General features: G+C 37.8%; 1 protein-coding gene across 11 annotated transcripts in view; it reads right to left on the reverse strand.

The window, feature by feature from the left end:
- Positions 1-27,246, reverse strand: part of SOX5 (SRY-box transcription factor 5) — a 951,808-nt gene that overhangs the window by 816,916 nt on the left and 107,646 nt on the right. Inside the window, exon 2 of one of the 11 annotated variants that reach the window (XM_070494047.1) lies at positions 7,156-7,210. The exons of the other annotated variants lie outside the window; for them this stretch is intronic. The gene's annotated coding sequence lies outside the window, so the exon portion shown is untranslated. The remainder of the gene's footprint in view (positions 1-7,155; positions 7,211-27,246) is intronic. 11 annotated transcript variants of the gene reach the window in all.

A 27,246-nucleotide genomic window follows, 5' to 3' on the forward strand; every position in this document is an offset into this window, starting at 1 on the left:
CTTTGTCAAAAATCCAGTTGGACATATTTGTGTGGGTCAATTTCACGGTTCTCTGTTCTGTTCTGCTGATACATGTGTCTATCCCTCTCCCAATATCACACAGTCTTGATTAATGTAGCTATATAACAAATCTTAAAATCGGGTAGATTAATTTTTCCCGATTTACTCTTCTGATTCTTTTGTCCTTCTACGTAAATTTTGGAATAATCCTGTCTATAGCTATAGAAACTCTTGCTGGAATTTTGATAGGAATTGTGTTAAACCTGTGCATCAGTTTGGGGAGAATTCACATCTCTGCCACAGTGTGTCTTCCAGTCCCTGAGCATGGTGTATTCATTTATTTACATCTTCCATCAGGATTGAGTGGCTTTCAGCATAAAAGTCATACACATGGTTTGTTAGATTTATACATAAGTTTTTAGTTTTTTGAGTGATGGTAAGTGATATTATATTTTAAATTTTGTGGTCCAGTTGGTCATCACTGTTATGTGGGAATATAATTGATTTTTGTATGTTTATTTGTACCCTACTACTTTGCTGAACTCACTTATTAGTTCGGGGAGGAGTTTTTTTTTTTTTGAAGTTCTTCAGAATTTTCCGTCACCTGCAAATAGGGACAATCATGTCATCTGCAAATAGGGACAGTTTCGTTTCTTCCGTTCTTATCTCTATGCTTTTAATTTCTTTTTCTTGTCTTTTGTTCACAGGCTAGAAATTCTAGCACTACGGTCATGCGCTGCATAATGACATTTCAGTCAACGACAGACTGTATAAGTGACAGTGGTCCCCTAAGATTAGTGCCACACAGCCTAAGCGTGTAGTAGGAAATACCATCACGGTACGTGTAAGTACACTCTATGAGGTTTGCGCAATGATAAAATCACCTAACAACACATTTCTCAGAACATACCCCATCATTAACTGGCACATGACTGTAAAATGAGTAAGAGCGTTGAATAGAAACATTCTTGAGCTTGCTCCTAATCTGAGAGGAAAGAATTCAGTCATTCATCATTAAGAGTAACATTTGTTGTAGATTTTTATGTAGTTTTTAATAGATGCTCTATATAATGTTGAGGCAGTTCTCTGTTCCTATTTTCTGAGTTTTTAACGTGTACAGGTGTTGAATTTTGTCAAATGCTTTTTCTGCATGATTGATAGGATCATGTGATGTTTCATCATTAGCCTGTTAACATGGTGCATTGCACTGATAGTTTTTCAAGTCCTGAACCAGCCTTGTACCCCTGAAATAAACCCCGCTTGGTCATGGTATATAATTCTTTTTATATATTGCTGAATTCTATTTGCTAATATTTTGTTAAGGATTTTTATGTCTGTATTCATGAGGAATATTGGCCTCTAGTTTTCTTTTTTTGTACAGTCTTTGTCTAGTTTTGGTATCTTGGTAATATTACTTTCATAATATAAATGGTTTTCCAGAAGAGAATGTGTAGAATTGATGTTACTTCTTTAAAGGTTTGTTAGAATTCTCTAGTGAAAACTTCCGGGACTGAGTATTTCTTCTTTGGAAATTTTTAAAGTAAAAATTCAATCTCCTAAATAGTTATAGGGCTATTCAAATTATCTATTTAAGATTGTATGAGTTGGGGTAGTTTGTGATTTTTGTGGAATTGATCCATTTCATCTGTGAAATTTACTTGTGTAACTCACACATCTACGGACAGCTAATTTTTGACAAGAGGGCCAAGAGAATACAATGGAGGAAGGAAAGTCTCTTCAATAAATGGTCTTGGGAAAACTGGACAGCCATATGCAAAAGAATGAAAGTAGACCATTATTTTACATCATACACAAAAATTAACTCAAAATGGGTTAAACACTTGAATGTAAGACTTGAGACGTGAAACTTCTAGAAGAAAACATAGGCAGTAAGCTCTCTGACATCAGTCTTAACAGCATATTTTCAAGTCCCATGTATGACCACACAAAGGAAACAATGGACAAAATAAACAAATGGGACTACATTGAACTAAAAAGCTTCTGCACAGCAAAGGAAACCATAAACAAAAAGAAAAGGTAACCTAACAATTGAGAGAATATATTTGCAAACCATATATCTGACAAGGAGTTAATATCCAAAATACATAAGGAACTCATACATCTCAACAATAAAAAGCTAACAACCCAACTAAAAAATGGCAAAAGATCTGAAGAGACATTTCTCCAAAGAAGATATACAGATGGCCAACAGGCACATGTAGAGATGTTCAACATAACTATCAGGGAAATGCAAATCAAAAACCACAATGAGATATTACCTCATGCCCATCAAAAAAATTAAGAATAGAATTACTACACAATCCAGCTATTCTACTTCTGGGTATTTATCCAAAGACCATGAAAACACGAACACGTGAAGACGCATGAACCCCTATGTTCATTGCAGCATTATTCACAACAGGCGAGACTTGGAAGCAACCTAGGAGCCCATCAAGGAATGAACAGATAAAGAAGATGTGGTATATATATATATAATGGAATACTACTCAGCCATAAAAAAGGAAGAAATCTGGCCATTTGCAACAACATGGATGAACCTTGAGGGTATTATGCTAAGTGAAATAAGTCATAGGGAGAAAGTCAAATACTGTATGATCTCACTCATAAATAGAAGATAAAAACAACAACAATCACATAGAGACAGAGATTGGATTGATGGTTACCAGAAGGGAAGGGAAGAGGGAGGAGGGAGAAAGGAATGATTAGGCACATAGGTATGGTGATGGATTGTAATTACTCTTTGTGTGGTGGACATGATGTAATCTACACAGAAACTGAAATAAATGATGTACACCTGAAATTTACATAATGTTATAAACCAATGTTACAACAATAAAATAAATAAATTAATGGATTTAAAAATACACTTCCATGTGTAGAGTTTTTATAGTATTCCCATATTACCCTTTGGATGTCCGCAGGGTCTGTAGTGGTACACCCTTTTTCATTCCCGTTATAGATAATTTGTGTCTTCTCTGTTCTTTCTGTGTCAGACTTGCTAGAGGTTAGTCAATTTTATTGATTGTTTCAAATAACCAGCTTGTTAAAATTAATTGTCTTCAATTTTATTGATATTTCTTCTTAACATTATCATTTCCTTCCTTCTGCTTGTTTTGGGTATATTCAGCTCTTTTCTTTTGTAGGCTCTTGAAGTGGGAGCTCAGATTATTGATTTGAGACTTTTCACTTTTCTAACATATGCATTAGGTGATATAAACTTCCCTCTCAGCACGTCTTTACTTATGACCCACAAATTTTGACACTGTATTTTTATTTTCATTCAGTTCAATGTATTTTTTATGTCCCTTGAGACTTCTTTGCAACCTATGGATTATTTACAATGTATGTTGCTTAGTTTCCAAGAATTCAGAGATTTTTCCTGTTATCTTTCTGTTATTGATTTCTAATTTTTTTTTGAAAGATTGGCACCTCTGCTAACATCTGTTGCCAATCTTCTTTTTTTAATTTTCTTTCCTTCTTCTTCTCCCCAAAGCCCCCCAGTACATAGTTGTATATTCCAGTTGTGAGTGCCTCTGGTTGTGCTATGTGGGACACCGCCTCAGCATGGCCTGATGAGGAGTGCCATGTCTACGCCTGCGATCTGAACCGGCGAAACCCTGGGCAGCCAAAGCAGAGCACACAAACTTAACCACTCGGCCACGGGGCCAGCCTCTATTGATTTCTAATTTGATTCCACGGTGGTCAAAGAATACAATCCATATAGTTTCAATTATTTTAAATTTGTTGAGTTTTTTTTCTGGCCCAGGATATGGTCTATCTTGGTATATGTTCCATGGTCACATGAAAAGATTGCGCGTTCTGCAACTGTTGGGTGAAGCGTTCTGTGAACGTCAATCAGAGTCTATTGGTTACTGATTTTATTGAGTTTCCTATATATCCTTGCTGATTTTCTGTCTAGTTTTCTATCAACTGAAGAGATGGGGGGGGGGGGCGAAAATCTTCAACTATATTTGTGAATTTGTCCATTTCTCTTTCAAATCTGTCATTTTTTTGCTTCATGTATTCTGCAGCTCAGTAATTTAGTGCATATACATTTAGGATTGCCATGCCTTTTTTATGCAGCAACCCTTTTATCATTATATAATATCCTTCCCTGTCACATCTTTACCCATCCTTTTACTTTCAACTTGCCTATATCATAATTGAAGAAAATTTCTTATAGACAGCATATAGTTGAGTCCTAATTTTTTACGTACTCTGACAATATATCTTTAAATTGTTGTATTTAGACCATTTACATTTAATGTGATTAGTATGTTAGGGCAAAGGTCTGCAATTTTATTTTTTGTTTCCTGCTTGTTTTTTCTGTTTTTCATTTCTCTGTTTTCTTTTTCCTGCTTTCGTTCAACACTTTTTTAATTTTATAATTCAATTTTGACTTATCTATAGTGTTTCTGTGTATCTCTTTGCATAGCTTTTTTAGTGGTTGCTTTAGGTATGACATTATATACACGTAATTTATTATAGTCTAATGGAGTCATCATTTTATCAGTTTGAGAGAAGTGTGTCATGAATCATGCCCTATTGAATATTTCTATAAACTGGTGAAATTGGTAACTCAAAAATCCAAACATCAGAATAAATGTAGCTATGTGAGATACTCTGCCTGTTCCCCTGCCCAAACTCTCCTGTTTAACCCCATCCAGAACTATGCAAGCATTCGTACCTCCACTAAAAAGATAACTGAAAAATGAATTCGAATTAGGAGGAAAAAACAAAAAAGCCTGACTGGTTTGAAACAACAAGATACTATTTTGGATAGACAACTTTAAAGGTAATGTCTAAGAGAATGTGTTTTCTAATGCATTAAGGTGAATAAAAATCTGAAAAGTCTTTGAAGTCTGGACAAAATCGTCCACTTATTTTATTCAAGGATATGGACCATCAACAATTCACACTCTGTTAATATTGTAAGTAGGCTTAACAAATACCTGGGCTATTGTTCACCTTTTATAGAAAATACATTTTAGACAGATGAAGTTAACTTGCACAACATCATGGGCGAGTCAGTGAAAGAGTTGACCCAGAACCAAGGTCTGATGATACTGAATTACACGATGAGGAATGAAAATATTAACTTTTTATCCAAAGTGTGTCAACAGTCTGTTTTGAGAATGAAGTTATGCTTCATTTCCTTAAGAAAGGCAAAATAAGAACATGGCAGATGGAATATCATCACTCATCTACATTGGAATTTAACCAGGACACTGGGGTTTAAACTTACCCATTTGCCAAAAGTATCAATTGATAACAAATAAACGGCACAACCATCGATATTATTGCAGACACTGGGCCCTTTGAGCTTCCAAACATGAAATCGCAAAAGCTGGCACGTCCTTTCGCATTGTGTATCAATGAGTTTTTCCCCATCTCTCCAGGCTACTATAGAATGGCAAATTTGCAGGACACTGGCATATTTTCCACATTATGCAGTTTTTACTCACTTTAAATGTAAAAACACTTGAGTGTGTGCAAAAGAGACTGTCCTCAATTCCCAAAATATTTTTTATACTCCCTGATTCATTTTATGAAGGATGAAACGTCTAGCCTGTAGCTCAGAGTGACAGACTTCCCCTTTTAGTCATGAAATCTTCTATGATCCAAACTGTAGGAAAGTTCTTGTCTACATCTCCCATTTATATTCACAGTCAGACACTATAATTAAACAATAGAGTTTCATTTACTTGGGCTCAAATCCATTAATTTCTTTTCTTATTTTTACTCATCTCTTCTCTCTGAAACATATTCCAGTATTATTATTATCCCTAAGCACACAAATACACAGATTTGCGAATCTATAATGAGATCTTCCTATTTTTTTAGAATAAATTTTGCTTTGATTAAATGTCTAAATCGCCTCTATTTAGATGCTTTCTAAATTTGAACAAATACCTGATTCTACTGAAAAATAAAATCATCTTTAACAACTGATCTCCTAGCCAAGTACATGTATTATGTTTACTCCTAGGAGGAACTTGGTTCACGAGCTAACTGGGGTTCTTGACCTAATGCCAACAGAGGGCGAATGTACTAAGGCACTGCACCCAAGTGAGAATTCAAATGCCCTTCCACGCCAGCCCAGTGGGCAGGCCAAATGATAGAGCACCATACAGCATCGTAGACAGAGAGAGAGCCATCTGCCTTCCTCTCAGCCAGTGGTGCCACATGTGATGAGGAGCAGGACAAGAAGGAGAGAAGGCGCTAAACACCCCAACAGGGAAGTATATGAATGAGGAAGAAAAACTAAGCTATACAGCTGCCCGTGTCCAACTCTTTAACCAGGCAGAACTTCTACACTCAAAGACTTTTTTTTTTACAAAAGGAGAGGAAGCGTACAAAATTTGTATTCACATGTCCAATGTTGTGCTCTCACCACATGCCTATGAAACTCCCCTGTCAACAGAGCTTTTACCCTTGCCTTTTCCTCTTTTTCAGGATTTCTACTCCAAATCCCCAGGACACTTAAAGCAGTGATCTTAGAGGCATTTCTATAGCTAACGCAAGTTATATTTCTTTGTTTGCCTCCTGGAGATGGGGTGGCAAAGGGAAAGAAGTGTAAAAGCCCCAAAGTGGCAGCTAAAACCAAAACAGTTGATAAAAGCTCATAACGTTTCTCACTTGTTTGCTGTGTAAATGCCCTCTGCTAATTTAGAAAGGCCTTTGTGGTTTTTAACATTAAAAAGTAAAATGGATACACCCCCATGCTGATGTTCTTGGACTGAAGGTGGAATTACACTCAACTGGTTAAAAATCAGTAGGTGAACAGACCAAATACCTTCAATAAAGACCATGAACTGTTAATAGGAAGATAATCTATAAATCCATTTTTCACTGTTAATAGGCCACATTTCAACATGAGAAGACTTGTTGCCCTTTCCAGCCACAGTACCATCATGGATTAAATGTAATCTATAAAACAACTGACATCTAATTTGGATAAGATAGCACATCATATTTTAATGCTTTTTATAACAAGAAGCCATTATTCCTGATTAGAGGCAAAAATCCTGAGAATACACCAAATTTTACATTCTAAAAACAAAAAGTAATCCCAAATTAACCCCTCAGCTGATATATCAAAGACAATGGATAAAGACAGTAAGAACTACATACCAATTTGTGCATTAGGCTGGTAAACGTTGTTTCATCCCCCAGCTCTTAGCTCAAGCTGAAAGTGCAGAATAAAAACAGTATTCAGGCCACCTCTATGAATACGATGAAATTCCTGGTCCTCATATCAGTGTCATAGACAGTTCAACCCATCTCTGAGTACTAAGTCAAATTAAATAAATATATTGTTGAGCAATATCTGCAACGTACTTTGTTAGATGATGTGGAGAAAACAAAGTCATTAAAACTTATTAATAAAAAAGCTGTGATCTAACTACTTCAAAGTTAGAAAAGTCATTAGCAGAGAAAGAAGTAAAGCTAGGAATGCATTCCAGAATGTCAAGAAAGGGGTTGTAACAACAAAATATGTGTTTGTGTGTCAATATGTGAAAAATTAAATCGCACCTAAAATACAATAATGTCAAAAGTCATAGAAAACTCATCTTAGACATCTGAAATGTTGGGGTCGGAGGGAGAGGAACGGGAAGACTCAGAGTTGCTGTGAAACAGTGGGTGGTCTCTCTGAGGCAGCGAGAGGGCAGGAAGAACCTGAAGAACAGGGCCTGATGCAGGCCCAAGCAAGAGCAGGGCAGGCCCTGGATTTTGGAAGGAGCCAGAGATAACAGGACCTGTACACTTTCATCTCAGGAGCTCTGAGAATCTGAGCTTCAGCATCCACAGCTCACTCTGTCCTGCTTTATTCTCCCCAGGGTGGCCAAGAATCTTTCTGCTAAAAGACCTTGGGCTGGTCCGTGTACCACACTCATGAATCTCCACCTTACACCCAGTCACCTCTGCAGGCAGTGGAGGGAGATTTTAGTGGCCAATCTGCTTTTCCTGTGCAAATATCACTCCCCTGACAATACCTGAAATTTCTTTGTCAAGTATGGTGTCTTTGGAGACAGAAAAAGCTATGAGGGTATTCATGTGCAAAGATCTGGGTAAGGAAACATGGTAACTGAAACACAGTCTTCGAAAAGCAAATCCAGTCACTCGACGAGCTTGTAACAGTTTCAGATAATGATTCATTTCCTGGTTTGGGAAAAAAGAAGAGATTCTATGAGGAAGTCGAGGCACTGACTGTCTGAAGAGGACTACTACTAAAGATACACAAAATAAGCTCCATACAGTAGAGGCTATTTTTATCTTGAGCACTGATACTCAAACACAGTTTAATCAAAATACTACAATATAGCAAAGTGGTTACTAGCATAAACTGGAGTTTATGCTGGGTTGAATGTTCCTGTCTGGGTGATCCTGGGAAAGTTGCTTAATCTCTAAGACCAGGGCTTATCTGCAAATGAGAAATAATACTTACCAGAGTAATTGTCTACTCAGCATCTAAGTGAAAAACCATGCTGCCCCTATTTTCAGACTTCATGGTTCAAGTAGGGTTGGCCCACACGCCCTCTTGCTACACTTTAGGCATGACTGCTCAGGCCTGAGTAATCAGTGACCAGGGCTGGGAAGCCGTGTGGGGATCTCTATCACTCCAGCCACTACAGGAACCCTCTCTCTCTCTCTTTCTCTGTCTCTCTCCCCCTCTCTCCCTTCCCCCTCACCTCCCTCCCTCCCTCTCTCTGTGATTGAGGTTATTGAGGAGCACTCAAACCTAAAAAACTCAACTAAGAGGAAAGTGAAGCTAAGAGATGGGACAAGAGAGTGAGAGATGGATACCCAGAAATATCCTGTGAGCTTAAATGTTACTTTCTGCTAGGGTACCACTACATTCCATTTCTTGCTTCAACTATTTTGAGATAGGTTTTTGTCTAACCTATGACATGGAGCTTTTGTATGTGTACATGAGGAAGAAGCAAGATAATGCCCCTAAAGCATTTGTTACTGTGTTGGGCATCTAGAAAATGGTTAATAAATGTGAGCTATTTTTATGTCCAGAATGAGAGATTCTTTAAACTTCTCTTTCCAATGACTACATAAAAAGAAACAATTTTCATGAGACTCATTAAGTTATCAAGGGTTTCTATTTTCAAGAAGGTCATAATCAATAGCAGAAGATGTTAATAACAGCCCAAAGACATAGAATAGGAGGCTCAAAAGGCAGCAGATGATTTGACCAACAAAGGAACTGCACAGAAAATAATACTTGAAGTCTTCAGAGGAAAGAGAGAGCAAAGACCTTCAGGATGGGCTGGTCACCAAAAGGCTTCATAGACATAGAACTGGAGCTGAGTTTTGAGGAAGAGGAAAGATCTGGAAAGTTGGAGGAAAGAGTAGAAAATACTCCAGGCAAAGGTCTAGAAAAATACAGGTGGTGGTGCTAGAGCCCAGGACACTCTTTGACCTATAATTGAGGGTTTGCAAGGAGAAGCCATGGAAGGACAGCTAGAATAGAAAGCTCAATCCAGATGACAGCTCCTAAGGGCAAGTTTACTCATATTTCCCAGAAGTTGGTTTTCACTGAGCTCATCTAGAGGTACAAAGGGATGACATTAGCTTGCTCAAGTAATTCATAGTCAGTAAAATTTTAAAAATAATAAAAATCAGAGGAATTGTTCGAAAGATTTTTACAACCAAAACACACATCTTTGGATACATTATATCATACTGTCTTTTTTCTTGCTCCAACTGTAATTGCTCATTATTTTATTCATGTTCTACACTCAAACAAATGAATATACATACACAAATAAGCCCTAAGGCACAAGGTAATAGATACTCTGGCTTTCTCCTTAATATCCCTCCTTCAGCATGTAAGTGATGTGCAGTTTGAAGGAATGAACCCCATCTCGGGGGTAGGTCCTGCTAAATTTAAGGCAACCATAGTAATCCCATCCTCCTTGCCAGTGATTGGTTGGTGAACCCAGGCCTGTGCCAATCTATTAATGGCATACTCCTGGAAACATGGTTTGGATCTATGAATGAGCATATGACACGAGAGGACAGGGGCAATGAAACATGAGTGAGATTTGTCTCTTGGAAAACATTTCCTCACTGTTAAAAGAGAGCCACCAGAAGCGATGGTCTCTTTCTCAAACCCTATGGCTGTCAGACCTGGAATTTCAGATGACAATCTGCTTTCAATTTAAGAATAAAGCTGACGTACAGTGGAGGGCAGAGCTCTGGGAACTGCAAAGATAAGACGCTGAAAGCACTGGACAAAATCAACGCAATTATCTGCCCCACCTCTAATGTCTGGCTATGTGAGATATCATCAACTAAATCTAGTTGGGCCTTTTTTTCAAAAACTATCCTAATTTCTTTAAAAAATACTCTAATGATCCAGTATACTTGTGTATCATTTGAAAATGGCTGTGATCTCATAACATATCTAATCTCATGGCCTTCTGGTTAGTCTTGGAACCTCCAGAAGACACCAAAAAGTGGAAATCAGGACAAGTAAACAGGTGGAACAGAGGATCATATGTATCTGAAAGCACTAGTCCGAGTGACCCATTTCAGATGAGTGCTACACCATCCTCTGAAAAGATGGAGTAATTACTTGTCAGTCACCCAGATTGGTCCAAGCATTCCTGTCAAACGAGGGCACTCAAAAATTATACATAACCAAGGTTCTAATAAACACAAAAACTTTAGACCCCATCACTCCACCCTTCCTCTTTCCTCCTACACAGCTGCAAAGAGACGGGGCATTTGATTTCCTGGACATATTAGCGAAAAGAGTTCTTTATACATGAGACCTAGCCTGAAAAGGGTTTTCTGAACCAGGAAATGTTATAGACTCTAACTTTCCATGTTTCAGTGCCAAACAATGCTTTATGGTGTAGTCTCCAGGAGTGCGATGTAACTATTTAAGCGAACTATGACATGGGCTATATCAGCTCAGTAAAATGATGATAATTTGCTAGTGTTTACTTCCTTATTTTTTGAAAAATAATTTTTAAATATTTACCTAGAGAAATATGTAAGTAATATAATGTATATGACAACTTCTGAGGAAATTACTGCAGCAGATAAACATTGTTAAATGCTGATCAAGATGAAGCAAGCGTGCAAAAAATAAAAGTAGAACTCTATGCATAAGAGGCTGTAGCGACAATAACGTGTAGCAGATATGATCACTTCTAGCCAAAAAAAGCCAAATAGGAACATAAACTGTGAAAGAAGACTTTGCCCACAGTATTAAACCAAAGAAATATACTAAGAGCAGAAACATTAAATGTATACATTACAGTTGATAGCTAGATGATATTCTTCCATGGCTGAAATGTGGTTCTCTAAAAATATTAGTAAAACTTCTGAAAGACCTCACATACATTGGGACAAGTTTAAATACCTTTGTATTGACATGAAATTTGACAGCCCAAAATTAATACTTGAGTACTGGAGGTGAAAATTCTAAGCACATAAAATAGCACTGTCTATTTAGGCCTATAAATAATGACCCAACCAGTAGCAATGAACAGACATAGTGATGAAAACAAGGCTTCTTGAGGAAGTGGATGGGGGCAGGATATGCACAAAATGCACCTAAAACATCTTGACATACCAGATACCAAGGAAGCTATCGAAGGTGACTACAGTTATGTCAAAGGTACTCAGGAGCCAATTTTAAGAGGTTTCCATTGGTCAAAGTAGAGACAATTTGAGCTTCAAAAAGGATAGGAATTGCAAGAGATTGAATTCATCAAATATGCTTAAATTCATGAGTTCATGAAGATATTTAAAAGAAATTACTTGGTCACCATCTGAGGATGACAGGAAGCTGTTTCACCTACGTGGTAAAATACTTCCTCCCTCCAGGTCAAATACACCCCATTCTCTTATAGTCTGCTACCCAAAAAAGTTAATATGATACAAAGTTTTGTTACTGTTGCCAAGCACCTATTTGCTCCAAATACTCCGCTTTGTTCAAAAAGATAATGGGGCATTCATTATACTGAAAGTGTGCTCTCTTTTCTTTGTAGAAACTATCAGAATGAGTAGAACTGACTCTCATGTTTCCTTCTTTTGCAAATCAAATACAGTACGTCCCCCCGACCCGGAGGGGATCTGTTCCAACATCCCCAGTGGATGCCTGAAACCGTGGATAGTATCGAACCCTATATATAGTATGTTTTTCCCAATACATACATATACCCATGATAAAGTTTAATTTATAAATTAGGCACAGTAAGAGATTAACAATAGCTCATAATAAAATAGAAAAATTATAACAATAGACTGTAATAAAAGTTACTGTACATCTCAACAACCTCAGCGTACAATTTTTTTTTCCTTATTAAGTCAAGAATTTTCACCTTTTCACTTAAAGGAAGCATTTTATGGCTTCTCTTTGGCATATCTGAATTGCCAGCATCACTACTCTTTCGTTTTGGGGCCATTAGTAAGTTAAATAAGATTACTTGAACACAAGCACTGCAATACCTCAACAGTTGATCTGACAACCAAGATGACTACTAAGAGACTAATGGGCAGGTAGCCTATCCAGCATGGATACACTGGACAAAGGGATGATTCACATTCCAGGTGAAATGGTGTAAGATTTCATCATGCTATTCAGAACGGCACACAATTTAAAACTTATGAATTGTTTATTTCTGGAATTTTCCATGTAATATTTTTGGAAAAAGGTTGACAGTGGGTAACTGAAACCTTCGAAAGCAAAATTATGGATAAGGGGGAACTGCTATAACCCCCTTTCCAAGCTGAGAAACCATTAGGTGCATTTAACGCCATCAACCCTCATCAAACCTGGACAAAGGGCATTCTTCTGCAATGTTTATCATTGCTGCAGGTTGGTCACAGCTACAATTTAAAAGCTAACAATAATCCCATCTGCAAAGGGTGACTGCACAGCGACCTTAGTCAAGGTAAAACCTGTTCCATAAAACCCAAGAATAGCAAGGTCTGAGAAGTCTAGAAAAATGACAGCATCAATGAACAGGAGGAAAATGCTTATTATCTTTCATGAAAATCATTCATTAACACTCCTTGCTGTACTTTCATCCACACATTGTGAGTGGTGTTTCATATTTCAAAGGTATTCTCAATAATTGGAATAAATCAATACTGGATATATTACCAATATTGATCAGTATCTGGTTCTCCTCTACACTTCCCATCACAATGAAATTAGGAGTGATCATATGATTAGTTCTAGCAAAGAAATATGAGAAGCGATGTTTGCTGCTTCTGGAATGAAGTATTTAATTGCCAGTGCTCAACTTTCCAGCCCTGTCTTCCCCAGCCTGGCAGTTCACAGAGGCAGGTATCTATGGAGGAGCCATAAAATCGAAGTCTGGAAAGCTAAGTCAGCATACGGAGGATAGCTGACCTGCAGAATCACCTAAACTCACAACTGAGCTTGTAAATGAGATTTAAGGGTTGTTTATAACAGCAGCATAACTTATTCTCACCCAAATGATGTGCTAGAATTCTGCATTTTTTCCCAAATATCCTTTCCACTGAGATCTAATAAAAACTACCCACATATATTGATTTATTGAGGCCAACCAAACGAGCTGGACTATACAAAGGTAAGGATTTGAATTAACATTTTCAGAATTATGAATCGTTTGAAAATGTTATCTGTGTCTGATAAATCATGCCTCAGAATAATAAAACAACAAATCTGTCCTCGTATAAATAGAAATTTATTCTAAGATTTCTCTACTGAACTGAAAGTGGCATAAATGTAATGTACAATAGCCACTCCGAGCCAAGTTCTACCTTAAGAACTATGGAAGAACGTAAGGTAAAAAGCAGTTGTCGATGACATTTATAAGTTTCAAGTCTCAACAGATTCTGAAATAAACTGATAAGGCTTATATTTTCTTGGCTTCCTAATCCTTGGAACCAAAAGGACTTCGTAAATGAAATTTGTCTTTCATGATTTCCTCAAATCTATTTGCTCTGATTAATCTAGTATACAGTATCAAAGATCTTCAAACTGTAAAAAGTCCATTGTGAGATTTCAATAAGGCTCAATCCAAGACTTTTACTTGATTCTTTCTCTATGTAAGAATCCTAGAAAACTTTTAAGGTGGAACTTTGTGTCCTTACACAGAGAGCATTTCATTTAGCAAGCGGTGTGTAAAAATCATACATTCTCAGGAAACAAAATCACCTTTTACTCAAAACGTCAGCAATCAACAGTTTGAAATACCATTCTCTGCCAAACACACAGATATTTACCTGGGGCGTGAACTAAAATGGCCACTGTCCCAAATATTTCTATTCATTTAATGGGTGCCACAGGAGCTTAAATGGACATGGTGGTGACAACAGTGCATGGACTATTGATCTGAGTATGACTGAGGACAAATGGAATCACTTCCTCAACCACAAAGGTGTCCTAGGAGGTCTGCTAGCCCAAAATGACCTGGTGGCTTTTCAGATGTGTAGGTACCACCTGACAATACACAATAATGATAGAGCTGTATGGAAAATGGAGATAAGGGCTCCAGCATGCATCTTTGGCAGGAAAATTCACAACATTTCATTAAAAAAAAAAGACAGTGGGCAATAATTATACAGTTTAATTATTCCTTTGAGTTCCACAAAGAGCTAAAAACATATGAAATCACCAGCCACCGATCTGGCTACCTGTGGCAGCTGAAAAATATTATAGTGGAATTTCAGGAGCAAATAGTGAAATGAGCATCTCCAAATTGTTTAGAAAAGGATCTTCAGTCTAAGGAGAATTGACAGCACAGCTTTAAGACTAGATAAAGGACTGCCTCAAGGATCTGTCTTGCTTCTTTACTTTTTTAAAGTAATACCTTCATTTGCATAGTAATAACCCAATTATTGTAAGATTAGGTGACAGGAATCTCATTATTGCTATTTCCACAAAACAGTCAATATTCTATTCAATATCTTTTAATGTTACACACCTTAAAACGTAATTATTTCAATATATCCTCATTCATCTTTAATGTAATTTTCTTTTTTAAAAACCTTGCCATAATTGTTGGTTTTTATGGAATATATTAGTGTTTAAACAAGCACTTTTCCCCTCAGGCTGCTATGAGAACAAGCAGAAGCAACCGATAGCTTGGGGGCATCTCCACCTCCCCCGCCAAGAGTAAGTCCACCAAAAGACCAAAGGCACAAACAAGCTACTGAAAATCTGTTCTAACAACCTCTGCAGTCATCCCAGCACTATAGCTTCCCCTTCGTGTCTTTCACTTCATCCTCCACAAAAGATGCTTCCATAATGAATTTCGGTCTTAAGGCAACTTTGAAAGTGTTAGCAAATACATTCTGTTAAATTTCAAATTGTATGGTCTGGGCTCTTTGTCTTTTTTTTTTCCCCTTAGACCACACTGTAGCACAAAAAAAAACCCACATCCGAGACAGCTGACATACTGGGGAGACCATCTGCCTGCCATAGGTTTACCTGCCATAGGCTTTTACAGTTTCAATTACAAGATAATCAGTACAATAAGTGGCTGGTTACCAGATTAACGGTGGAAAGAAAGCAAGGAAAATAGAAAGGAGAGAGACAGGACTGTCTACATTAAGAGACTAGAGAGCCGTACATGCTATTACTTCAAAATGATATCAAAATTAATGTACAGTGAAAATAGCAGTTAGATTTTGTCATGAGAGGAAGTAATATCAAAGGGCTGTGGTTTGGAATCTGGAGGTAACACTCCTTGACTGCAGCCCGACTGACTACATATTCTTCAGGATGTTAATCTCTCTGTACTTTGTGAATGAACACTCATTATTCACGAAGATAACAATTAATTTATAGAAAGAAACACTGTGTTCCTTAGTCAACAGCAAATAAGTTTCTCAAGCTGTAAACTTTATCAATCATTAACATGATTCATTGGTATTTTTTGCGTGTTCTGACACACAGAATCTCAACAGGCATTAGAGGCTCCTTGGCGCTCATCTAACCCCAATCTCACCATCGCACACCCACACCTTCCAACCACACGCTCCCACTCTTCCCATTCTTGATCTTTGAATGAAATAGCAACGCTAGCCAAACACCTTTCTGCATGTTTAATGAATTGTAGGGGATACTAACTCTGTATTTCGTCCTTTTTTTACAACAATGGGGAAACCACCATTCTTTAAAATGAATTTAGTTGCTGCAGACAATTTTCCCCCCAAGCAGAAAACGTATAAGTGAATTTCTGATTTAGTAAGCCTTTACTGGAATTAAGTTGTGTGGTTTATTTCTTTCAAGTCGCTGGGCTGCTCCTCAGAAACTACTCATAGCAACAAGGACATGAGTCAGACAGACATTCAGTACCAACACCACCCCCCTTAAGAGAAGAATCAACTACAGGGCACATTTTCAGTCAAGATCATTGGTCTCAGTTTGCGGCTAAGGTAGAACTAGAATTCAGGTCTCCAAGCTCCCCCTTTCCAGAGCTCTTTCAATTTCCTCTCCTACGTCATGAAAATTCCAGACTTCATGGGAAGAACGGCAGTCCCACTACATCCATGGAGTAAGCTATGTTTTTAATCCGTCAGCAAGGAGCACCACCAAAAGACAGTCAACCAAAAAAATCCAAAGAGAGATAATTAAAGTCATCACTATACACTAAGTATCAGACAATTTACTGTTTTATATTAAATACAAGAACTCCCATTTCTGTTGAAAAACTGAGGTCTGAGAGGGTTAGAAGATTGTTCACAAGATCACAGAATAACAAGTTCCCGAGTCAGGATGAAAAACCAAGTCTGCCCTTTTTTTTTTGTTTTTAGAGATTGGCACCTGAGCTAACAACTGTTGCCTATCTTCTCTGTTTTTTTTTCTGCTTTTTCTCCCCAAATCCCCCCAGTACATAACTGCATATTTTAGTTGTGAGTCCTTCTAGTTGTGGCACGTGGGACACCGCCTCAGCATGGCCTGATGAGTGGTGCCATGTCCGCGCCCAGGATTCAAACAGGTGAAACACTGGGTCGCCAAAGCACAGGGTGCTAACTTAACCACTTGGCCACAGGGCCAGCCCCCAGGTCTGTCTTAAAGAGAAAGCATATGCATTGTTGTCATAAAAACAAAGTTTACATATACAATTCACTTTGCTTTTGGCCTGGATTTTAATAACCCTATCTTTGCTGAACACTCCAGACGTCCTCCCCAGGGCAGAGAGATTGTACAGGATGAGGGCAACCTCAGAAAATTCAGTCTCCAACATATGATGCAGTCTCATGCCACCTTATCTTTGGGCATGACATTCCCTTTTTCTGTAATGCCTTCAACTTCTATTGCCTTCATCTCTCATTATCTATCTACTCAACTCTTATTCATGCCCCCAAATCCTAGTCACTCATTACCTCTTCTATGAAGCCTTGTCCTACCACCCATCACCTTCCAGAGGAGTTCATCTTTCCTTCCTCTGCTACTTCTGAACACAAACTATAAATTCAACTATTGACTATAACTATTAGTTTACACGTCATCTCCCTTGAGGAAATCTCGAGGACTAGGTTTAATTTATCTTGAGATCCATAGTACCAATTAACAATATACTTGAAACAGAGGTGTTGTTTCATAAATGTTCAACTGTTATTGAGCTAAAGATATCTATCTAAATTCACTTATAGCAATCGTCAGATTCGATCTTGCATGATAAATTTCTGCTTATGCCTTTCCTATCCAAGAAACAGTTCGCGTCTTGTTCCCCTCACTGCACCAAGAAGAGTGCCTTATTTATAACAGGTGTTCCTGAAATGTTTATAGATTCGAATTATTTACAAGATTTTAAAAAAACAGAGGGGAGGCGAATAACTAAAATTTTATGGATTGCTTTAAACCTAGTTGGGGATAATACCAATTTTTCCCCTTCTTGAGTCACCTTCAAAGCATGGCATTTTCTCACGTGAGAGTACAGAATAAGTGCACTGTAGCTAAAAACTCGATGACTGAGGCCACAGCTAAAACACTACTTTTCGTGAGGATTAATTGAGTGCAATCTTTTATCTGTTTCTATTCAGCATATGTACTGTATATCTGCTATGCATCCGAGGACAGCTGCCATTCTATTTACAGCATTATCTAAAAATGGCAACGTTAAATCCATCTTCCATCACTTTGAGATCTTTTTCAACCACAGAATCATCTCAGATGTTCTGCTTTTAGAGCAAAATATATGAGGTGTGAATGTGTGTAACAGTAAAAGACTAACAGGCAGAAATCCACAATGGTGGAAGGATCCACTAGGGGTTCATAAACTTCCCTCCTTCTCCGATCTCGAGAAAAGCTCAGACCAGGAAACTAGAAAACATCAGGGGGCAAATTAAAGAGGCAGAAAACCCTGCCCTTACACCCCTATCAGGAGTCTAAGAGCCGAAATATTGATTTTTCAGGGCTTTGTTGCTGACTGTAGAGATTTTGAGCATAGCCTGGAAAACAAACAACAGAGGTGTATGTTGATACACCTTCCAAATGCTGTACTACATTCCAGATTTTTTTGAGAAAGGAAGTTAAAATTAATCTTTCAGCTATTGTGAGAGGGGGAAAAAGCTGTGACTATGCTAATTATTTATTATAACTCTCCACATTATACATCTTAACACAAATCCTCTGTTAACTTCACCGACAGCTATTATCAGAAGAGGCAGAAACCTGAGGTCACCCCAGAACATACAGTACTGACTGTCCTGACCAACATGAACAACTCAGGAAAGCTAACCCTCTTTGAATGGCTCTTCTACTCAAAGTTTGAAAGACACAAACTCTTCTGAACTCTTCCGTCTTTACCAAGCTTCAAGTCCATTTTCAAAATCACTATGGCAACTGACATGACAGGACAAGAGAGCAGTTCTTTCATGGTCAGGATCAGCTGGACTTGGAAAAAGCTAAAAGTTATTTAAATCCTTCCTTTCAGAAGCTAATTTGCTCGTTATGTCATTGGTCTTATAAGCAAGTATGGAAGCCATCATTCTAAAAGTATTTTGCAACTTGCAAGCAGTGCAGTGCACTGATTAATAGTGCGGGCGATGGAGCCAGACTGCCTGGGTTCAAATACTATTTACTAGCTGTGTGACCTTGGGCAAGAGAAATAACCTTCTGTGCCTTATTCATGCAGTTTCGAGGAATAATTGAGTTAGTGTCCGTAAAGTTGTTGGAACAGTACTTGCCATGGAGTGAGAAATCAAAATTGTTCCTTATTTTTCTTAATGGAATAGTCCCTGACATTTAGGAAATGCTCAAAACTTACAGATAAATTAATGAGTTTCAACAAGATTTCTCAAATGGGGAAAGGGGTGAGGAAGAAGCGAGCAAGAAGAGCATCTATAAAGGAAATTACAAACAATGATGCATTCACTATGTGCTGGCTTCCTCATCTAGCTGTTTTCTTGGAAGAAAAAATATAGATATCTGAACTTCACATGGGCACAAAGCTCTCCAGTTCAAAATTCGAGTCTTTATAAAGAGGCACGTTTTGTAGATCATTCAATGGGTTCTTTACAACGTCTAAGGCAGGTAAATACACAAATGTTTTTCTGTCAATACACCTCTAAATAATTTTTATTTGATTAAACTAAAAAAACCTAAAGGATCATAATAATAACATCCAGCGCAAGAGGTTACATATACATGTTCACAGTTTGACAAATGGCAACTCAATAAAGCAGACAAGTATTGCAATGAGACACTCATACCCTATATCTGCCATTGGCATTTTCACCTATTCCACAAGGTAGCAAAGTGAAATTGAAATAACTAGTTATCAAATTTTCACTGATATGAAATTTGAATTTTTAAAAGAGAAATCAACATTATTCCAAAAAGCCAAATCCATTAACAGAGTTTTTTACCATGTGTTTTACTCTAAAATTTACATTATCATCATTTATCATATCATTCTTGGAAATCTTGGAGGAGAAATATAAGAACACACCAATAGCCTATTTGAAACATGAGCTAAAAGTTAAAGAATTGAAAGTGGAAAATACAAGTTATGCCTCTTTAAAGAAAACCCAATGCATAATTTTTGCAAGATGCCAAAATCATCAAATCATTCATGTTATTAATCTTGGGTGTTTGCTGACTGGCAAGGTTTCCAGGGAGTCTGTCTCTAAAGGACTATAAAGCTTTCAAAACACAGTTATGAAAAGTGGTAAATCCACACTTTTATTACCACTAAGACAAGAAGGTATGTTTTCAAAAACTAGTATAAAAATTTAACCACAACAAAATTATATTTAAGGAAATTCTAAATGCATGTTTATGAAATTTATGAGTATGTGTATATTTAATATGTAGAATTCATTAAACCTAAGACTATTAACAAAATTAAAATGAGTATCCACTCTATGAGGTAAAGCAGGAAAAAAAATACCACATGCCCACATATATAGTTATGATCTTTTGCTGAGGACAACAATTGTGTTTCATTACAAAGATCTAGGAGTTAAAACATCATCTTCTGATTTTATTGTATTCTCCTTGTTGATGCATTAGCAACTACATTTCCAAGGCTCAAACTTTCATTTGGGAATTATAGAGGTCAATCTCGCATATAACTTATTTTCAAGGACCATTCACAAAACAAAACTTTGTAAATTTTGTCTCCTTTGTCAGCCATCAGCAGTAACTTTATTATTTATAACAAGATATTGGACAAGATGATGGAGTCTTGATTGCACCATTAATCAGTTTATTTTCCAGCTACAAGCTTCAAATCTTATCTTTAAAATCAGAAAGTTAAACTGGATTATATCTAAGGTCTCTTAATGCTTGAAAATTTTATAACTGTTATCCTTTTCCATATAAGAATTTAATCAAAATTCAGTTTTAATGAAGAAGAGATGTTCTTCTCCATCTCATAGAAGAGCAAATACAAAGCAGAAGGTTGTCCGTATTTTTTAAGAAAGACTTCATATTCATTGGTTGTCTACTATAGACCAGACTGTGTGTATCTTTCTATCCCTATCTATAAATCTACATCTCAGATGATAAAACAGAGGCTCAAAGGGATTAAGCAATATACCCAAGACTATAGAGCCAGTAAGCGGTGAAACTGGGGTTCAAATTCCGACTCTTCTGACTATGTGGCTTGTATGTTTCCCATCTCAGCAAAAAGTTCATTGAGAACCATGATAATTGAGAGGCAATTCTATTGCTAATATCTATTAAATAGTCTCCGTCCCTCTCTACATTTCATATGCAAGTTCTATCCATTGCTTGGTACCCAAGAAGGGAGCTTATATCTTTAACAGGGAAGTAAAATTCAAGTATTCCACGTAGGCTGTTGATCTCTGGCTACAGAGACAGGACTTAAGACAAGAGACTTGGTAGCTGACAATGCCTTTCGTGAAAATAATGGTACCTCTTGAAAATTAGTCAAAGAGGTATGTGGGCTTTGGTGATGGTGCCCAAACAGACACATGAAACAGCAATGTACTATATAGTGCTTTTCTAACAGGATTTCAGGATCTTCGCTCTGAAATACCAGGGGAAAATCATCCCACTCTTTCCACTTGCCTTAGGGTTTCCTCGCAGCCTCGCGACAATGTTACCCCACTTCAGAATCTCAAAGATTGGCAGATTGAGGACACTAAGCGAGCAAGCAAACTCAGTGTGACATCTTACTATATATATTCTAAATGTTCTCACTGTATCGTGTTGTAGTTTTCAGCACAGCCTGGCGCCCAAAGACCTGGATTTGAATCCGGGTTCTGCCACTTACTAGTACTATGAGTTTGGTCAAAATAATAAATCTCTCTGTGCTCCAGGTTCTTGTCCATGAAAGATGGATACTGCCAGGAAGGTCAAATAATTGTTATGAGGAGTCAAATAATATAAGTAAAGCGCTGAGTACAGTGCCTGTCACATGAGAATTCCCCAGTAAAAGTTAGTTGTTATCATTATTATCAAAATGCAACAGGATATGAGAATTAGTATTTTTTTACAGCAATCCTGATGATAGGATACTGTTCCTAGTAGTAATTTTCTGAGATAGGGCAAAAAAAGTTCCACTCTAACAAGTTGCCTACAAAATCCAGGATATACAAGATATTTTTTTAAATGGAGTAAATACACTCACACTGTCTGATCCAATTACTACGATTTTTTTAAACAAAAAGATTTAGATGTCTAAATAAAAGCTTGGAAGGTCTAGATCAATTTAGCAGTAGTTGTTTGTGAATAAAATCTTATTTGCTTCTTTTCTGCTCACCAATGCTTTCGAAATCTACAATGATCACGCATTTTATAACAAAATAAATATTTTTTTGAATTTTCTTAAAATAAGGACTACACTCATGCTTCAAAAATTAAAATAAATAAAAACCAATCTACATAAAGACAGGATGTCAGATAGTAAAATATCAGAAGTTAATGCCCTGATATAATTTTATGACTTCCCATGTAAATAAAGGAGGGCTGAAAAAAAAGGCGAGTGTTCTCAGATGGTGAAAATGATGCTTAGGTCTTTGTCAAGCAAAATAGCTGATAAAACAACACTAACACTAAATATTTAGAACATTCTGAACAAATATATAATGCTTTTAAATATTCAACATTCACTAGTTTCTAATGATCTTCACACGAATGAAGGATTACAAACTCATCATTGAGCACCAAAAAATTACACTATTTGGTGTATAGTATGGCTTATTATCTGGTCAAAGAAGTTGGCTACAGTGAAATGTGACATTTGAATTGGAAAAATTACTAAAACTGTTGTCAGTGGGACTGAAGAAAAAGTAATGTTAAATGGACCTTTGAAACACGCTTTTTGAAGCTGTCAACAAGTGATACTCTTTTTGACAAAAATAGTGGAAGTTAACTTGATAAAAGCACCCACTTGACTAAAGATGGACTACACTTGTTTTGACTTGGTCACTATAGAGTGCTAAGAATAGACATTTGTTTAAAGGTAGCAATGTGGCAATCAATGTTGAATTCTTTGAAGTTTTAAACTTATGGATAATCATGCAGAGAAAACCAAGGGGGTGAAAATCAACAACAGTGGGAACTAAAGTCCATTTTGTAGCGCTTTTCATCACTTTCCTGAACCTTAGTGACCTCTCTCCAGTTCTGCCTGCATTAGACCTCCTCTATGAATTATGCAGACCAGGCTGTGTGCCTCTTTCTCTACGTATACTTGCCCCAAAGTCTACTTCTCTCATTACAAATCTGTGTTGCTTTCTATCTAAAACTCAAACTCAAACTGAAATACCAGCCTCTTGTCTTTTAAATGTGGACAAAGACGTGGTCTACCAAGTCCAATGTTATTGACAATAAGGGATTATTCAGGGACATCAGTTAGAATACGGGATTGAGGCCTAAACAGGGCTTGGAGCAACATTAAATCTTTCTTGATTGTTGGCTAGATATGAATTATAAATTAAACTTTGGAGTGACAGCAGTGAAAATGGTAAGAACAGAAGAGACACAAAAATATAAGGGAAACGTTCAATTTGTGATCTTTATGGATCATGGAGTTTGGGATACACAATGAATGTTTAGAAATCTAACAGGGCTATTGGTACGAATAAGCATAAAGGTGATGGTAGATGCCATGAGAATGAATGGGACTCACCAGAAAAGAACATGTACAGTGACAAGAGAGCCAGGCTTGAGCTCTGGGGAAAAGAGACAGTAAGGAGAGGTCAGAAATAAAGGGGCCAACAAACAGTGACTCAGAAAGAATGCTCAAGTGGACAAAAAAGAACCAGGAGAGAGCGATGTCTCAGAAGTCCAGAAAGGGGAAAATTTTCAGAAGAAAGAAATGAATCACAGCGTCAAACATTCAAAGATATTAAGTCAGATAGTGCTGCAAAGAGGCCACAGGATTTGCAGATTAAGAAGTCACCAGTGACTTTTGCCAGGCAGAAGAAATGACATGGTATGAGTGGAATGGTGATCACAGGGGGGAGAGAAAGGAAAGGGAGAAACTGAGGAAAATATTGTAGCGAATGGATTACCTTCAAGGTGCTAAAATACATCGAGAGAGAGTCACAGGGCATTGTGTAAATTGTTTTGGGCTTTGTAAATGTCATGATTTGGCTCCTCTCCCTGAGAAGGAAGCCTTCCTCCATGTCCCACCAAACTCTCAATTGAAATCTCAAAAGCCCAGGTCTTACTACCACCACTTCCTGCACGTCTTCCGCAACCACCAGAAAGACCCCTCCCTTCTCCGCACTGCCCCTCAACCAGCTAAGGGAGATGTGGGTTTTGCTCGCACCCTCTCCCTCCTGCTCTCTCCTGGTGAAAGAACACCTCTTTCTTTCGGAGAATGCATTCCAAGTAATCTGACTGGAACCAGTAAGGTACCCTCCCAAAGAGGGAGGCATTTAACCTAGGGTGACTCAGTGGGAGCACTCCATTTCCCTGGCCACCATGAAGGATTCAGGAAGGACATGAATCCAAAGTGGGCAGTCACAAGAAACCTCCTGGGCCTATCAGGAAAAAAAGTCTGCACTCTTTTCTCTGGAGATACTAGTTAAATGAGTGGCATAGCCTAGAGCTGCTTCATAAGAAGAAAGTCACCTGTGCATGAAGCTGATACCGAGATGAGCAGAGTAACGAGAAGAAGGAAGCGTACCCTGTTCTGATGCTATTAATTGTGTCTGAAGTGTCATTCCCTGCACTTTCTAGTTATATGAGCCAATAAATCTCCACTTTGGTTAAGTTATTTCGAATCAGGTCTTTATCATTTGCACTAAAAAATTCCCAAGACCATTCGCATCTCACTAATCAAATGCTTCTGAATATTGCAGTCAGCCGTAGTAATGAAAGCTCTCTACTCTACTAGATTATACATTTCTTGAGGGCAGAAAAGACATATGTCTACCATAATGCCTCACATGTAGTACCTGTTGAATAAATATTCACTAAAGAAGCAAATAAGCAAAACAAGTTCTTTTCCGTCATAACATCGAGCTAAAATTAAACAACATGGCAAGAGAATGAGAAGATCACGATGAATAATATCTAGCTACCCGGTTTGCTGCTCTAATCCTCCTCCATCTAGCTAAACACACTGTCCTAAGCAGGCTTATTCCCATCCAAGTCTTCTCAGCTCCATCTCTCACCTTGTTCATCAAGTGGAAGTGGAACATTCATATTATATACAAACTGTGTTTATAGACCTAGAAATTATCGATCTATGCAATTGTCAATCTTGTTTTGGGGAAGACTAAAATTGCATTAAGAATAAGAATAAGGGAAAATTCATCGTGAGACATATTCCTTGAGGTCAGGAAATACACATGCTGGCATGATGCCTTGCACATACGACCTGTTCAATAAATGTTTACTAAATAAGCGGACATCTTAGTTGGGGGCAATTTGAAATTATAGTCAGTGAAAATATGAGTCAAATTTTGACTGCTGACTGAGTAGAGGATGATGAGAAGGGGAAGAAATAAGAGATAGAAAAGGTGTTCCTTGGCTGGGACGGTTATATTCTGCCACTAGCCAATGTCCCAACGCTGGTTCCTTCTTGTAGTGTGTTTTTATGGATCCCTCAGAGATTCACCTCAGGTCCTCAGTTCTCGGGCACTGGCAATGCCATAAATGCTGACTCCCTCAACTTCTACATCAGATCATCAAATTCTAGTCTTTCTGTTGAGGCTGTCATCTTCCTCCTGACAGGAAATTCTTCAGTGTGCCGGTGGGGCGGGGAGGGAAGTAGTGGCAGAAGGGGTCGTAATTGGCTCACTTCTACAGGATCCACATATGACCTCCAGCAAACCACATCTTTTTCCTACTAGTTGTGGAAATGTGGCTTGTTCCCATTGCATCCCTGTCTCTTTGCCATGGCCTCTTGCTTTCTGACTTTTGCATGCTTACGTCAGGTACCAGAACCTACATCCCCGTATGCCAGGCTACACACACACAAGCTCCCTGAGTGTTTTCCTGATTTCCCATCCACACACTTTTTTTTTGGCGGGAAGAGCTGAGGGGCACAGGAGGGGAGAACAAGAGAAACACCTCAGCACAGTCAATTCTCTCCACAGAAGTCCTCAGGACCACACTCTTCATCAATCTCATTATAATCTCCCTTCCTGCTCCCCTCCAACACCCTCTCCAGGTGAATGAGAGGCAAATGGTAAAACAAACAAAAAAGTGAAATTTCTCAATTTCCTAGCAAATCCTGACTAAATGGTTTAACCCACATTCTTGGACCATTAAGCTCTGCTGCACCTCTGATGCAACATGGTAACTCAGATGTAACAGCCAGTTATATAGGAGAAATTATTGAATATTCTGGTTTTAAAGAAACACAACTTTGCTATGACTGAGGCCACCCACAAAGTTCATGGATCTTCCTTTTACCAAATAATCACCTGAGGTTGCAAGTCAGGCAAGAATTCTTATTGTCGGATGCTCCCATTCACTTCTACCCACTGGTAGGGCTGTGATGAGAACCCAGGATTTACTTAGCAATCCAGAGCTCCTCTCGTGACACTTTGATAGAAGGAACAATAATTTCCTAATATAACCCTGTAAGTAGAGAAATAATCAGAAATGCAAAAAAAAAAAAAAAGAAAAACACCCTCCTCCTGTCCTTCTGTATAAAACAAATAATCCTCCACATCATCCTACAGTGCAAGCGCGATAAGGGGCTCCATCCTCTCCTGTGTCACATTTGGTATTTACGCAATCCTTCTCCTCCTACAGTGCACCTAATCTTATGAAACATAATTCTTTTCTCTCTTCCTCCTCCCTACACAAACTTAATTCCTGATTCTCCTGAAGTATGTGCAAACTATCACACTAACCTTCTTTTAAAGCAAGCATCATGCTTCAGCCTAAAACAGCAATTGGACAAGTGTGTTTACTATTATATATGATCTGAGCTTGCTTTTAGCACCTTTTACAACAAAAGTGTTGCTTTTTTCCCTCTATAAAGGGGCTGTGGCATTTTGTGGCGGCATGCTACAGGCACAAGTTCATGGTAAGTTCAGAGGAAAGGAATGTTCAAAGAAAACCGAACCCAAAGCATTGTGGGTAGTGATATGGAAAGTTGACAAAACAATGATAAACAATGGGGGGAAAAAGAAATAATTAAGTGTTCTGAAGCACTGTATCAGCATTTTATGCATTGTTAACTTTTTTTAGGAAACTGTTTTATTGTGTGTGGTTTCACGGAGAGATACTAGCCCAGTCTGTCGGAACAGCCCTCTGCATGTATAATGATTATAAAACTTTTTTTTAATAAAAAAGAAAATGGGCAAATATGTCTG

Source organism: Equus asinus, chromosome 22, assembly GCF_041296235.1.
Source record: "Equus asinus isolate D_3611 breed Donkey chromosome 22, EquAss-T2T_v2, whole genome shotgun sequence".
NCBI classification, from domain to species: Eukaryota; Metazoa; Chordata; class Mammalia; order Perissodactyla; family Equidae; genus Equus; species Equus asinus.